Raw genomic sequence first — 17,226 nt, forward strand, 5'->3', positions numbered from 1 at the left:
ATCCACGGACCACAAATCTAGCCTTATGCTTCTCCACACTACCATTTGTAGCTTGCTTTACCTTGTAAAGCCAATGAGAGCTCACCACTAACTTTTCCTCTGGTCTCGGGGCCACATCCCAAACATTGTTATGAACTATGGAAGCATACTCCTCCACCATGACATCAACCCAAATTGGCTGCTGCACTGCTTCCTTAAAGGAAGATGGCTCTGTCACAACACATTCGCCCATAAGAGCCATGTATCCGGTGTACCTCTCAGGTGACATCCTCTGTCTGCGCTGAGAAGTGGGTGCTCCCACATTCTCCTTGCATCATCCAACAATATGTCAGCCTCTCTGGTGTGCTTTCTTCCCTCTCTGGAAGACTTTGCCTAAGTGGATGTCTCCACTTCAGGATCCTCTACATGTCACTAATCCACATCAATCTGAGGCTCCTCAACCTTAAGAGCTAAAAGCTCCTCATCCGTATGTAGCTCAATCTCCCTCTCAATGGAAACTCGCATGGCCTTCTTCTCATTGAATCTGGCATCCCCGTGAACCATTGCCATCTTTCTAGTCGATAAAAGTACATCGAATATTTGTGAGGTGTATCAATGTACCCCACAAATATCCCCAACTCTGTTGGCAGCTCAAGCTTCTTTTGTGCATCTTTGGTCACATGGCGATATACCAATGACCCAAAAATCCTGAAGTGACCAACATCTGGCCTCTTACCGAAATAAGCCTCCTCTAGTGTCTTCATCTCAAGTATCCGATGTGGGCTACGGTTCTGAACATAAATTGTTGTGTTTCATGCCTCAACCCACAAGTGTAGTGGTAGGGCCTAATCATGCAAGATCGCCCATTTTGCCCCTACTATGCTTATGTTCTTCCTCTTCGCCGCCCCATTCTGCTGAGGGTTATGGGGTGCCGTCAACTCCTTGTTTACTCCCTTGCGCTGCACAGAAGTTCTTAAACTCATTTGAGACATACTCACCATTGTTATCACTCCATAAAGCTTTAACCTTCTTGCTCGAATCTGTCTCCACCAATGCTTTAAACTCACAAACTTTGTGAAAGTTTGATCATTTTTCTGCATGAAAAATATCCAAAACTTACAAGAATAGTCATCAACAAATATAACATAATACTTGTATTTGGTCATGGATGCCATCGAGAATGGTCCACACACATCTGAATGGACTTTCTCTAGAATAGCCTTTGCTCGAATGTCTTTGTCGTGAAAGGAAAACTTGGTGTCTTTTCCGAAAATACACCCCTTACATGTATCAACTTTCTCAAGCGTACCTTTAGGAAGACCGGTAGAGATCTGCTGCAATATCTTCAAAGCCCCATGATGCAAGTGGCCCAATCACCTATGCCACAACTCACCAACGTCTCGGCTCTGCACCCTTTCTTCTTTTGTTCTCAAAGAAACACACTCCTCTGCCTCCAGCTTATACATATTCTTCACCCGAATCCCTATTTTCTTTACTTGACCTGTGGCCATGTGTCAAAGGAACGCCTTTCCTTTCGAGAAGATCAAATCATAGCCTCTATCCTCAAGCATGGCAATAGATACCAAGTTCTTCTTTAGCCCAAGCACATACATAACATTCTTCAAGGTGAGTGGAGCCCCATGCTCCCTCTGAAAAGTAATCATGCCCAATCCAATAACAATATACTTCCCGTCGTTACCCATCTCGATATGCATCTGGATATATTTCTCCTCAAGGTCACTGAATAACTCTTTGTTGTCATTCATGTGGAATGAAGCTCCACTGTCTAAGTACCATACACTTCCCATCATTGATAACACCATGCATGAAATGAGGGAAAAGTCCAATTCGAATTGAGAATCCAAAGCCTCACATGCCGCTCTTGCTGAGAACTTCTTCTTGGACTTCTTGAGTGGAAAATTTGTAGTAAAATGGCCCAACTCATGACAATGAAAGAACTTAACTTTCGTCATGTCTTTCTTCTTACCTCCATGATAAGAATCTGATTTGGAATGGGAATCTTTCCCTTTCCCCTTCATCGCTTTAATCGCTAAGGCACGTTTCTCTTCATCATCGGTATTTGATGAAGAGCCATCTCTGGTGTTCCTCCTGATCTCCTCCTGCATCAAATCTGACCACAGTCGTTTCCAATCTGACAGCTTCTCCCGACCATTGATAGAGTCCTGATAACTATGCTAACTCTTTGGGAGTCCTAGAAGAGAAATACTCACCATATCATCCTCGGAAACCGTGATTCCAACACTTCCAAGTTCATCATGACACGGAGTGAACTTGGTCAAGTATTTTGGAATCGTCTTGCCATTCTCTATTTTGATTTTTGAAGTTTGTCCTTCAGTGCCAATTTTCTTTTTTCACTGATAATATGATACAATTCTGCCAATTTTTTCCACATAGCACACTGATTTTCCTTCCATGGAAACTCAAGACAATGTGGTCTCAAACTCCCTCAAGGATTATCTGCCTCGCCTTCGCCACACACTTCTTCCATTTGACCAAATTTTGTGCATCTAATGTTGTTGGCTTAGGAATGTCTTAATCAATGAATTCCTTCAAGCCATTATCCTTCAGCACAACCTCCATTCTGTTCTTCCAGGCTATCAAATTTGAGCTGCCTTCCAAGGCATACTCAAGCTGCAAACCATAGAACGTCATCTGTCGATCCTGAAGTATGTATTGCAAATTCGAATTTCACATGTAACCCTAAACTCAAAACTTCGAAATCTCCTCTAGTACATTTTTCTCAACTCCGATACCATGTAGAAAATCATGTAGATTCACAAGCTCATGCAATGTACTAAAGCACGGGACAAGAATCTACTTTTACTTTCAACCAGTGAAATCCAATAGATCGATGAAAAAAATGTGAACAAGAATAAGATAAATCAATGGCACATAACACAAGATGTATCTGGGGAAAGTCACTACTCAAAACCCCACTATCTATATTGCATATATCAGAAATATGAGTGGAGATACAAAGCTTGTTGTTGCTAGAACAATTCTGTACGAGTATGCTCAATTCTCTCAGCTCACAAGCTAGCTCAAGCCAAATCCTTATCCTATTCAGAAGCTCTCCAAGCTCCTAATCTCTTGCATAATTCCTAGGATGAATAGCCCGTATTTAAAGGGAATTCATGCTTCCAAAATTTCACAATCCAAACATAGGATCAATCTCTCATGCATGTATGATATTTACACTCTAATAAACAACTGATAGTACATTGTCCCTGCACTCTAGTCTCAATTGGGTCTTTCTATGAACTAATAAGCATACTAGTGGATGCACTAGTGTATCAACTAGCTATTAACTCTCTATTAGTTCCACAAACAGTTTGGAACTAATTTGATTTAACTTAACTCATTAATCTGATTGATCTAATTTCCAACTCAATTTAAACTCATACTAGACCCCTAAAACTTAGGGAGAACATATACATGACTACAGAAAAACTTCCAACTCGAAATTCCTAAGCTAATTAAGTTAATTAAACTTAATTAACTATTTACAAGCTGCTATGAGAATAGAATTCAATTTTAATTCTCAGTTTAATTCAAAGAAAAATTAAACTAGAATTTATTGTTGTCATTTTTCAACATTTAATTGGATTGAATTCATATTCGTGAATTACCACATAAATTAGCCGTCTCTTAGCACATTTACATGATTTCATTATTTTGTATTGTCCTATAGGAAATAGGCATTTCCTCATCATTTCCATAGGAATGACATCTCTCATCGTTAGTGTATGCATTCTAATGATATGACCAACATTTATACAATTTTAACATAAAGTTTGCATGCACATAATACAAGAATTCAATCAACAACCAAGATTAAACAATGTAAACTTTGAAATGGGAACTGATATTGTTACCCGTTTCATAGAGATAACAAAAAAGTGACTCGATTTTGAAAAAGGGTGATGTAGAAAACACATGTTTTTTTAAAGCATAGTTTTTAGCACTTTAAATTTTTTTATGTACATTACATTTTAGAATGATAGTGATTTTCATGCCGATTTAAAAAAGTGGTGATTCTGCATTAGGTCATTTTTTTAAAAGACCTATTTTTTTACTTTAAATTTTCTAATGTATGAAATGTAAATAATTATTTTCTAAATTTAACAATTTTTTAAGTGTTCATCTTTTTTTTTTTTAGTGAGGTTTATAATGTTTTGTATATATAAAGAAGAAGGTCGATATTTTGAATTTTCGATATTCTACATATTTATAAATCGTTAATTAATTTTTCAATGAACATGAAATAGTTGTCTCTAAAAAACAATAATTTTTAACAATTGACATAAAAATAACCATTTTCAACATAAATGTAACTAAAAAACTACACATTTTGATAATTTTTTGTAATTTTTCACTAGAAATGACATGTCAAAATCACAATTTCTATAGGAAAATTTTAACTAAAAATAGTTAAATAATAGTTTTTTTTTATGGATTTCATGTCAAAAAAAATAATAATCACTATTTTTTTCAAAAAATAATGATTAACATAAAAATTAATGCGAAAATTACATAATACAAATATTGAACGCATAACAACATTAATTGAGTGCTTATTCTTCTCATAAAATGTCAAAGTCAAAACATTACAAATATAACTAATTAATAGCTACAAAAAATGAGTTTGATTTCCAAGCATAACTTAAATTTAATCAACAACATCACATAATTCAAACTCTTCATCCTCTAGAGTTTCATCAGTCTTCTTCCACAATATTTTCTACTTCATTTTGCTCATTTTCCTCTTCTAATGGATTTTTGATGTCTGTGAATCTCCCAATGTATGTCTTTCCAATCATTCCATGTAATGGTGGTTAGGGTTCCTTTGTTTTTTTTGCCACACGTGATATTGTATTGAATCTTTTTCAATGAAAATGCAATTTCTTCCTTTTTGAAGGCAACATGCTAGTGTTGTACCTAATTATGAAGCACAAAAGAAATAATGAATTAAATTTGTATAATGACATATAAATTAAGAAATAAGATTAAATTTGTACAATGACATATAAATTAAGAAATAATATATTAAAATTCAATTCCATACAATAAAACTTACATGAGCCAGAAAATAAATCTAGAACCTAATCTCTTTCATTTGAACATATGTCTATAAGATAGTTAATCAATAACTGTGGTTTTTGATAAATGTTAACTATCTCTCCATTTTCTTCTTTGTCTTCATATATTAGTTTTCTCACAACAGTCACCGTAAGTCAATACTCGGCTATGACTTTTTCCATCTACCCGATTAAAAATCATAGACATATAACTATCATCTTTTGCCCAACTATCGATATGGATGAACTCACTATTATTTATAAATGGTTGATCTTTACGGTTAAGAAGATTTGACTTTTGCTTGTAACATGAAACAGTAAAAGTTCAATTAACTTGTACATAAATGAATTTTTTAACATTAATCAAATATACATTTTAAATGTCTTACCATGTAAGCTGCATCCTTGAGTTTGTTTTCCCCTTGAAGCTTGACAATAACATTGTCAATTGTGTGTCTGAATAAATGTCACAAATCTCCATAATGGTGATGATGTGACTTCTAGAAATCCCGCAACCACTTTACTTAGAGCTTGATAAGTATAAGGGTCACTATTATAGTCAATGTTTGGAATATTGAAACCATGGGGAATATCTGCAATCACTAAGGCATAATCCATTTTACGTATGAGTTTAACAATGTATTCAGAGTTACCTTGTATTACTTGATATTGAATGTTGTCAAGCCCATTCCAAATGTAATGAGTAAGAGTTGGATCAAGTTCAACATTCTTAATACATTGCTTCTTTAGTCTTTTGATCTTAATTTTTTCAATAAAGGTTCTGAAACTATCTGATGCTCTATTTGCATCCTTCCTCATCTTTAATAAAATAAATAAATAAATGTGTAAGTTATAAAATAAAAATAGTATACATATGAATAAAAATGAATGTATAAATCAACATAAATTTTTTAATGCAAGATAAAAAAAAAAAAAAAAATGTTGATGTAGAACTTGAATCTGGATAGTTGCATACAACATCATCCCAACTATCCTCATTCAACAATTTAACCATTTGTTTTTGAATTCTCATGTAAATTTTGTGACTGCATAGATAAAGTAAAAAAGTTAATATAATGATATGTATAACAAATACTACCAAGAACAATATGTTATATTTAAAAGAAAATTATAATCTAGAAATAAATGAAAATAATTCAACAAAGTTACTTTTGAAATTCATCAGACATTTCCTCCAATGATAATTCCGCTGACCTCACACGAGATAATATTGTTTTGACAAGTTTTTCATCCTTCACTCCTTGCAATGCTCTCCAAGGTGTGATAGTTCATACCTTCTAGAAGTTGCTTCATTTCAGGACCTGATTTACTGTTGCTACATTTCAATGGTTTATACCTTTTGACCTTTTGGTTTTTAATTCCAATGTTCTCCCACATGTTAAAAATCTCATTAATCAATTCCCATCTCTCTAGTTCTAAATGCCAACTAGAAAATGTTATCATACCTCTGAATAGATCAGTATTTTCTCTGCCGCCTTTTGAATTGATTTTTTCTTCAATTTGATAGCCTATTTCCATACAACGTTCCTTTCAGAAATACATAGTAACATTTAGCTTATCCCCACCACATTTTTCTTCAAATTCATTATGAATAAATCTAACCCTTTGGATGAAAATCATAAACATCCTATAATCATTATCTGAATTATGATCCCATGCCACTAACTTTGCTTCTGTATCTGATAAACCAACATAAATGATACATTTCATTGTTTCAAAATGTGATTTCTTGGGATATTCCCCCATCAATTGTCTTTGAGCTTCTACAGAATGGTTCTCCCCAAGCACATAATAATTGTATTCAAAACATTTTGACTTATCAAACGCTTCTTTGTCGGGAACTTGAACTGGATCAACAAGAAGCACATAATTAACCACATAAACATATGAATTGTACCTCATCAGTGTCTTCAAGTTGTGAATATGCAGATGGTGTGACTTTTTGATTTGATATTTACATTGTCATTCACTTGCCTTATAAATTTTTCTGACATTAAGCTGAAATGTACCACCCTCAATTAAGTTTCTCTTTGTCAAGTTCTGTCGAATGGCATTTTGTTTTTTTTTAATAATGCTATCCTCTAAATCAGCTTCTAGTGTAATGATTTCTCTGCTTTCTTTTGAAGTTTCACTAGGTTCTTGATTGTTGGTAATGACTACTTAAGAATGTTCAACTTTACTTTTTTTTATAACATTCTCATCATTAACTAGAATAGATTTATTCTTGGGCATTGTTACTTTTGGTCTTTTACGGCGCTTTTTCTTTCTAACATCAGTTCCAATGTCATCCTTAGTAATGACAACATATTCTTCAGTGCCAGTTTCAACTTCCTCATCTTCAAAAGTGCCCTATCTACCTTTGTTAGATTTATCCACTAGAGGCATTTTTTTTAATCCCTTGGATATAGTTTTGTAGCATCATGAATTACTACATTTTGCTTGTTAGCCATATCTTCTTTTGACACTGAATAGAAACTACTGACAACTTTCATAATATCATCCTCTATGAAATGAATGCCTCCCAACATAATTGAACAAATTTCAATAAAATTTTGCCAAACAAAATATCACATGTCAATAAAAACAAAGTTATAAAAATATAGTGAGACAGTTACAAGAACACAAAACACAAATATAAATAACAATACTTACGATATTTTGTGTCATTTCATTTACAATTTGTTTACACAACTTTGTAGATATCTTTCTCGTGTCATACAATGAATATGATAACTGGTATTTAATCATTTTATTTGACTTGAGCGGTTTTGTAAGTATGTAAACAACTTCACTGTCCGGTACCGAACACGTCTATGACCTTTCTCAACACTTTATAAATTCCATTATCGTTAAGTATATCAAACTATAGATATATCTACACATTTTGGCTTTCTCTTTCTTCCACATACTAGAAATTTGATGGAAGTTTCAGTTCTTTTGATTTCTTTCAATATGAAATCATCTTCTTCTCGTTTGAGGCACTTGAAAGATTTGTAGCCATCAGCTCAGGTGGGGTTTATTCAACAACTTTTTTTGAAAATCCACCTTTAAGAGTCTTTGGTCCAGAAATATTCACAGAAATCTTCTTTGATGCCATTTTCCTGAAGAAAAAAACACATATAAATTTGTTAACAACAAAAGAATAATAACTTAAATTAACAAAGAAAACAATAAATGATAATTAATTTCGTAAAACATAACAATTTAAAAAATAACAAATTAAAAAAATACATCACCCTGTCGCCCCACCTTGGAAATTGACTAGCCAACTGAGCCGACAGTTCGGCCCGGCCCCCTACACCACCCTGGCGACCCAACAACTGCCCCCCTTCCCGATCCCCATCCCCACACGACCCCAACGGCCCAACAGTGTGCCAGCCATTGGGTCAACAAGGTAGGGCAGGGGCTGGTGGCTAGCCCCCTGGCTGCCGGGGTGGCGGGCCGATTGCGGAAGCCCCACCCCGGTGGGTAGTTGGGTCGTCGGGGTGGGGAGAAGGTTGTTTGCCAGCTCTTCGCCCCACCCCTGCGGCCCAACGGCCCGCCAGGGTGGCAGGTTGATTTCGGAAGCCCCACCCTAGTGGGTTGTTAGGCCGTCGGGGTGGGGCGAAGGCTGTTCGCCAACTCTACGCCCCACCCTTGCGGCCCAATGGCCCACCGGGGTGGCGGGCTGATTCCGAGAATCAACCCACTAGGCCTGCCGAGGTGGGACGGGGTGCTGGGTTGCCAGTCACACCGCCCCTAACCCACATGCTCGTTTGACCACTGGGACCCTGATCGGGCCCACCACGCCCACTATGGATGTAGTAGGTAAATCTGTTCTACAAACATTTTAATTTCTAAAAAAAAAATTAAACTTCATTAAACATTTTTAATTTTAAAATTTGCAAAGCAAAAAAATTAATTAACCTTTCAAATGCGATAATCCTCCGTTGAATATGTTGTTGATAGCAATATAGCTACTTACAAATTTGCTTCAAGTCTTTTAACGAACCTCGGAAAACTTTGATGTGATGTGAGTAATAGTGATAATGAAATTTATTATATAGGTGAAATTACGGAATTGTTTTACCGTACAGTTAATGTGGGATTAATTTGATTTTATAAATTTTAACATGTTAATTTTGTTATGGCAATATAGGAAACTATGATAAAGTGAATATTACGGAATTGTTTTACAACACGGTGAATGTGGGATTAATTTGTTTTAGAAGGTATAATAAAAATTTAAAAAAACATTCAAGTGTCTAGTAAATATTATATAGTTTAAGTATTAAATTAATTTAGGTAAAAGATTTAATTTAAAGATTTATTTCAAAAAAAAAATAGTTAAAATTTTCAATAAATTTTAGAAGAAAATAATGGAGGGAAATACATGAAATGAAATTTTTGGAGGGAAAATTTTATTCTTTAAGCTATATAATATCATTAGGAGAGCCTGCATTTGTATCATTCAATCTCTTCTATTTGAAAGGGATGGATTCTTCTGATAGTGAAGTTTCGCTTTGTGAAGCATCAACATCTTCGTCACGTAACAACTCTATTCATATTGATGAATATAACGGAAATTCTTCTACTATGAATAGAGAATCAATTCTTCCACTTAGTCATGATCCTAAGGACTATGAGAGCAGCACTGATGAAAGACGGATGAAGAATTTCAAATAAATAAAAAGTCACAATTTCCACTTAGTCATAATCTTAAATATTATGAGAGCAACAGTGATGAAGAGTATGATGAAGAATTTCAAAAGAATGGAGTGTCACGATGTCCACTTAGTCCTAATCCTATGGACTATGAGAGCAGTAGTGATGAAGAGCATGATGATGAATTTCAAAAGAATGGAGTGTCACAATGTCCACTTAGTCCTAATCCTATGGACTATGAGAGCAGCAGTGATGAAGAACATGATGATGAATTTCAAAAGAATGGAGTGTCACGGTGTCTACTTAGTCCTAATCCTATGGACTATGAGAGCAGCAGTGATGAAAAGCATGATGAAAAATTTCAAAAGAATGGAGTGTCACGGTGTTCTCTTAGTTCTAATCCTATGGGCTATGAGAGCAACAATGATAAAAAAATTTCAACTGAATAGAGTGTCACAGTGTCCACTTAGTCTTAATCCTATAGACTATGAAAGAAGCAGTCATGAAGAACATGATGAAGAATTTCAAAAGAATGAAGTGTCATGGTGTCCACTTAGTCTTAATCCTATGGACTATGAGAGCATCAGTGATGCAGAGCATAATGAAGAATTTCAAATGAATAGAGTGTCACAGTGTCCACTTAGTCCTAATCCTATGGATTATGAAAGCAACAATGATAAAGAGCATGGTGATGAATTTCAAAAGAATCGAGTGGCACGGTGTCCACTTAGTCCTAATCCTATGGACAATGAGAGCAGCAGTGATGAAGAGTATGACGAAAAATTTCAAAAGAATGGAGTGTCACAGTGTCCACTTAGTCTTAATCCTATGCATTATGAGAGCAGCAGTGATGAAGAGTATGATGAAAAATTTCAAAAGAATGGAGTGTCATGGTGTCCACTTAGTCCTAATCCTATGGACTATGAGAGCAGCAGTGACGAAGGACAGGAGGAAACACTTAGTCCTAATCCTAAGGACTATGAAAGTAGCAGTGACAAAGTACAAGATGTAGAATTTTCAGTAAGTAAACAGTCACATTTTCGACGTAGTCCTAATTTTATGGACTATGAGAGTAGCATTGGCAATGCACATGAGGAAGAATATCCAATAAACATCAAGTCAAATTTTCCATTTAGTCATAATTCTAAGGACTATGACAGTGGCACTGAAGAAGGGGAAGATGAGGAATATCCTCCAAGTGAGTATTTCATAAGTACAACTAAACATAGTGAGGATAAAATTCCTCAGAATGATGATGAAAATTCTTATACAAAGGATGATCCAGTGATGGGGATGTTGGTAGGAAATATTGTATTGAGGAGTAGGAGCAGACCTTTTCGTATCAATCCAAGATGTTCTAGTTATATCAGGGGTAGAGTAGAATATTTGATGAGAAGAAGTTCTATCAGCGCTCTCATTTCAAGTGAATGTTGTCAAAAAGATTGCTTGAAACATATGGATTTCAAATTTGCATTAGAGAAAAGGAAGAGATATTGTCAATGAATAAAAACATGCAAAATTCATATTTAGTTGGGTGCATGCAATCTACATTTTCAGGTTATGATTATCATATTGGGTATTTATTTATCTGTAGAAAGGCTTTCAAAATGTTTCATTCGATTAGTAATTTTCGTCTCTCGAGAATCCAAGAAAATTTGGAAAAGGATCCCACATTTTATTCAAATGTACATCATAAACGACAGTTTGGGCCATTATTAAACACTGCAATGTCATGGATGAAAGTTTTCTTTTCAAAGCATGGAGAGTGTATGCCAAATAGAGAGACAATACATATTCCAGATAATTTTTCAAGACAACATATCTACAAATTATACAAAGAACATGCAGAAGGTTCTGAGGGACATGGTCGGTTTATTACATATCAATATTTTGTGAAGATATGGAAAAAAGAATTCAACAATGTTTGTATTCCTAAGAAGACAAGGATGGGGATTTGCAGTGCATGTGCTTCTCTTAAATAAAAAATGGATAAATGTGAAGGGTCAGAAAGAGGTAAGCATTCATAACTTTAACTTTTAAAATTTTATAGTCATCAACTATGAAAACGTATTTCTTAATGGCTTTTTTTTTATGTTGTGTAGATTCCATTGTCAAGGAACTTCACGAGCGTCGTGAACAACAAACAAGTGAAAGGAAAAATTTGTACAAACATCGAAAAGAAGTGTTATGATAATCCAAATAAATATTTGGGTTTAATAATTGATGGTATGGACCAGAAGAAAACATTTTTACCACATTTTGTTTGCACACCCAAAAATTTACAGGAGGAAAATTTTATTCAATATCACTTGGTCAGTTGTATGGTCTTCAATGGAAAATATTGCCAAGAATGTACTTCACAGCTCCAAATATTCATAATGATGCAAATCTGACAATAACTATAATTCATGATGTGCTTTCTCATTGGTCTGGTAATCTTCCTGAAGTTTTGTGTCTACAATTGGAAAACACTTGCCGTGAAAACAAAAATCAAATTGTTTTTGGATATCTAAACATGCTTGTTGAATTGAGAAAATTTCAGAAGGTGAATGTTGGTTTCCTTCTTGTTGGGCACACTCATGACCATATTGATCAGATGTTCAATCGTTTTTCAGTCACATTGAGGAGGAAAGAAGTTGGGAGATTGCCATCATTAATTGAAGTATTAAGAAATCATACATGCCAAAACCTACTTTTGATGTGTTGGAAGAAACTATTGGCATGCGAAGGTTTATTCTGGGATCGCATGGTGAGGAGAAATGCATTGAACAACTTAATGACATTAGCTTCCAACATCAATTTTGTATCAAAAAAATTGATGGGAAAACACTAATATGGGGAAAGAAGTATTCAGTTACTGCAGAATGGGTATCGTCATCAAGTTTGGAATTTTTGAAGTTCATTCCAGATCTCCCAATATTTGCATCAAAAATATTGTTATTACAATGAGTTAGTGAAGTTCATAATGCACACAGATAGAATAGAGATATAAATTATTATGATTGCCTAAAATAAACTAAAAAATGTATTAGATATACATATGAGTACTTTGACATCTCTGATTTAGTTTGGTGGGAGTCATTTTTCAATAATCAAAATGATATCATTTCAACAACAAATGAAGATATACCTTCGAAAAATCCATTTATTTGGTCACAAAATGTGTCAAATGAACATGAGGTAATAAACATTGTTGAACAACAACAATCTCAAAGTATTATTATTTTTTCACAGGGAGAGGAAAGAGAGATGTATATTGGTTCCCGAAGATCTCATGCACAACATGAAGCCATGGAAAACTTTTACAGGGGTTCAGTACAGGGTATTAAGGAGGGTTGCATGATCGCAGTGCTAGCAGATGGAGATCCCAGTGGTTATCCATTCTGGGTTGCTAAGGTTATAAAGATATTTACAGAAAATGAAGATGTTACAGGTGTTGAAGTACAATGGTATGCCACAAATACACACCCATTCAAGGGTGTGTATAAGCCAAAGATGGTAGCTGACAAAAAAATTGCAGGAAAGAGAAAAAGAAAGGGTACAAATATAAATCGCCACCGCACAAACCTCTTAAAATTGGAGGATGTTGATATACTTGTTTATGACTTCAATTTAACAAAGAGAAGAACTCTTTGCTTCAAGACGATAGAGATTCTGAAAAGGTTGTTACCAGAGGAACAGTGTTGAGATGGGAGTCTGCAGAAACTAGTGGTAAATCGAGAATAATTTTGAAACTTGAAATGGTGGGCATGCATGTGGACTCAAAGGGAGCACTAGTTGATAAAAGAGAAGAATATGGAAAATCTTCGCTGCATCCCGTCATTTATCTGAAGATGTGAATTCTAATAGTGTGCAAAAAAATATGATTGATTTTGAATAATTGTCTAAGACAGTTTATATAACTGATGTTTGCATCGTATCTTGAAATAAAAATTTTAATTTCCATATGGTGTTAAATCAGAAGTTATGAGTCATTTTTATGTTGTTGAATTATATGTTTTAATTATGATTATTTTTATTGTTTAGAATATCTACAATGCAACAATAAATTAGAGATATAATGTATGTTTCATTCAATATACAAATACTGAAATTTTGATTAATTTAGTCAAGTAATTTGTTCATAATGTCATGGTTTTTTAATTTTATGGTTAAAAATTTTCCAAATTATTTTGTATCTTTAATGTTATGGTTGAAAACAATTAGAATTTTAGCGATCTTTAGTGTGATGTTATTATATGTTTAACAACATGGATGAAAACTAATAGAATTTTAATGTGTTTCAAATTCTATTATTTCATCTTTATCGTCATTACTAAAACATGTTGAATTTATATTTAGGAACGAAAAATGTTATTCTTCCAAAAACATTAGTGTGTTTTTTCCTCAAAACAACTTTTTTTTGCACACAAGAATTCAATTTTACTGGCATTTTTTTAAAATGTTGAAAATTAACCCTAAAAAAAACCATCGTTCTAGTATCAATACTTTTCGTTTTTAGGGTGTTTTTTGCAAAATTTTTGCATGAAAATTTCGTTTTCACTGCCATTTTTAAAACATGTTCAAAATTGACCCTAAAAAAACCTATCGTTCCAGTATACACACTTTTCATTTTTAGTACTGTTTTTTATGTTTTTTCGGGGTTTTTTTTACCAGAATTCCCATTTTGATTTTATAGTTCCTGTTTCAAAGTTTACATTGTTATTATCCATTCTTCATCTATCATACAAGAATTAAACCATTCCACTGAATTTATGTAGGAATAATATTCCTCGGCATTAATATAGGCCTTTTAATAACACAATGAGCATATTATATACAACAATACATGGATCTAGATAAGCACTTATCTTTTGATGTAATGTCTGGCAACTGAGATTGGGATTCAACTCTCCACCCAACCTTACATTTTCTTGCAGCGAATCACCCCCGAGCCAAATTTAGGGCTTAAGGATTGCTCAAAGGAAATAACCAATGTTGCCAGCTGAAATAGGGAATCTAGAGATCATTCCATCTCCACCCACCAATTAGTAAATGGAATCCAAAGACTGTGTCATCTCCACCCTTCAATTTGTTCAAGGACTCCACAGGTTACTCCACCTCCATCCTTATGTTTGTTATATGGAATCTAGAGGTTATTCCACCTCCACCCTCATACCAGTAGCTTAGTAACTTCACCCTGAACCGGGAATCTAGAGTTCACTGAGAAGAACCAGGCACAATACCTTTAGTGGCTCCACCGTGCATTGAGAATCCATAACTCATTGAATTAATTTCTCATCCTGCAACTAAACAAGGAAGGTGTCAGGACACTTCTTAGCCATGAATCCAAATAAATAGGGTCTCCACCCAAACTAGGGAATCCAGAGAGCCATTGTCCTTGACCTAAGAGATGTCCAAACCACTCTTCTTTGTTCAAAACGAAAAAAGGATTTCTCCTTGCATCTTGTATGTGTGTTGTTCCTCTCTTCCACTGCCCCAAGGAAAATCCTTCTCCCTTCCTTGTGTTGCCTCACTAATGGTTTGCTAATACCACTGTGTTCTCTGTTGTGCAATGCACTCCCCAATTCCTCATAATATTGTCCACTCTACACAACTTTTTCTTTCTTTCTTTCTAGTGTTCAGTCCATGCTCTCTATCTCGTGCTTCCTATGTTCTTTTCCCTTTCTTTTGTTTTCCACCAATCCTTTTGTTCTCCTTGCCTAACCACATTGTGGCATCATCTTGGAGAGATCTCTCGCTGCCCTCACCATGATGATCATTCTAACTATCTTCATGGTGGCGTGCTGTCACGGCTTCTCCACCAATGGTGAGTCTCCTGGGTGGTAGTTATGTTGGTCCCCACAACTCAGCCATCTTGCCATATCTTTTCCTTAATCATTTTGATTTGCATTCATATAACAATTACATAGGCTAGATTATGCTTCCATTAAGAATCAATTCTCAAATTTTCCCAAGCACTTCCTGCCCCAAGGCTTTCAAACTGTGTCCCATGTTTCATTCATTTAATTATATAAAATGGTTACAATGTTTGTAATAGGGGGAATTAGCTAGGGGCTATCATAGAGATGCACCTTCTCATTATCACTCATGGTTGGATTTTTGGAGTTCTCTCTCATTGGAGCTCAATTGATATCTTTATCAGAGCATAGGGTTATGTAAAGGGTTCTTTCTTTGTGGATGATTGTTGTCCATTCTTGAAGCTTCTCTATCTTGGTTATTATTTGGTGTATAAGAATTAATTGTGAAATGCTAAAGTTTTCCATAATCCTTCAATATTGATTCATCTGAGGGGTAAGTCTCACTTGGAAGGAAGATATTCTAAGTCTCACTTGGAAGGAAGATATTCTAGGGTTTTTCCTTCCTTTTCCATTTATTGGTTTGGTGATTATTTGGTGCCTTCCTTTGCTTTTCCTTTTGGTTTCATATCAAGAAGTATTAATTAAATTCATCAAGTCATGGTTGATCTTGTTGACAAAGGTTTTTCCATGAAAGTTCATTCTTGTAGATCTTGATATTAATTGTTGATTTTAATTGGGTGAGAAATTACTCTTCCTCTTGGTTTTAGTCTCAAAGCTCCATCCTTGAATGAAATAATCCAACTTTGTGGAGAGTTTCTTCTTGACCTCATAAGTCATTTGATTCACCTTGACTCCATTGCCCTAGTTGGATTTGACACTGATCTTTATTTCCTTCTATCATTTCAAAACCCCAAAAATCTATTTTACTAACGCTACTTTTAACTTCCCCTTGTGCCTCATTGCTTGATCTTAGTGCAATAGTTTAATCAGACTGTTTTTTTGCCTTGATAATCACGGAAATTCTAGCAATATTTTGATAAAATCCGTCAAGGATTTTTGTAAATTCATGTTACAACTGTCAAACTTCAAGATTTTCGTTGCCCTAGCGGTTTTTGATAGTGCTGAATCCATTTCCACCATCAAAAACATGATTCAAACACTGCTACTGCATGATTTCTTGAAAAAAATACCTGCATTTTAGCCACTTTTGGCCATCCGGGCAATTCCTCTACCTCAGTAGACAATGCTGATCTTAATACTCTTATAAAAGAAATCCCCTTAAGTTGGAGGAGAGCCGGCCTAAAATAAGGAGGATAGATTATTAAGATGACAATGATGACCATCTTAACAATGGTCCCTTTTATACCACTTCTTCCTCTACGTCGGCCTTTATTTGATGAAGATTCTCCTCGTAAGATTGTTAAAATTATTTGTTCTTATCGATAATGCCTTTCCATTAAAATGCATTCAGGGAAAATATGCATTCAAGGAAAATGTGATTTGCTGACATATTAATTCGTTTCCCATTCGTTTGGAGTGACTCCATGAATTCTTCAACGGAAAGTACTCTCAAGTCCTTACAATTCTCAATCGCAGTCGCAACTGGATCAAATCTAGGAAGATTTCTACACTAGTGCTTACTTGACTCACACTTTTCATAGCATTATTTGTTGTTTGATATG

The sequence above is a fragment of the Pinus tabuliformis genome, chromosome X (assembly GCF_031772625.1).
Source record: "Pinus tabuliformis cultivar Carrire ecotype Pingquan chromosome X, CPIR1, whole genome shotgun sequence".
In the NCBI taxonomy this organism is placed as follows: Eukaryota; Viridiplantae; Streptophyta; class Pinopsida; order Pinales; family Pinaceae; genus Pinus; species Pinus tabuliformis.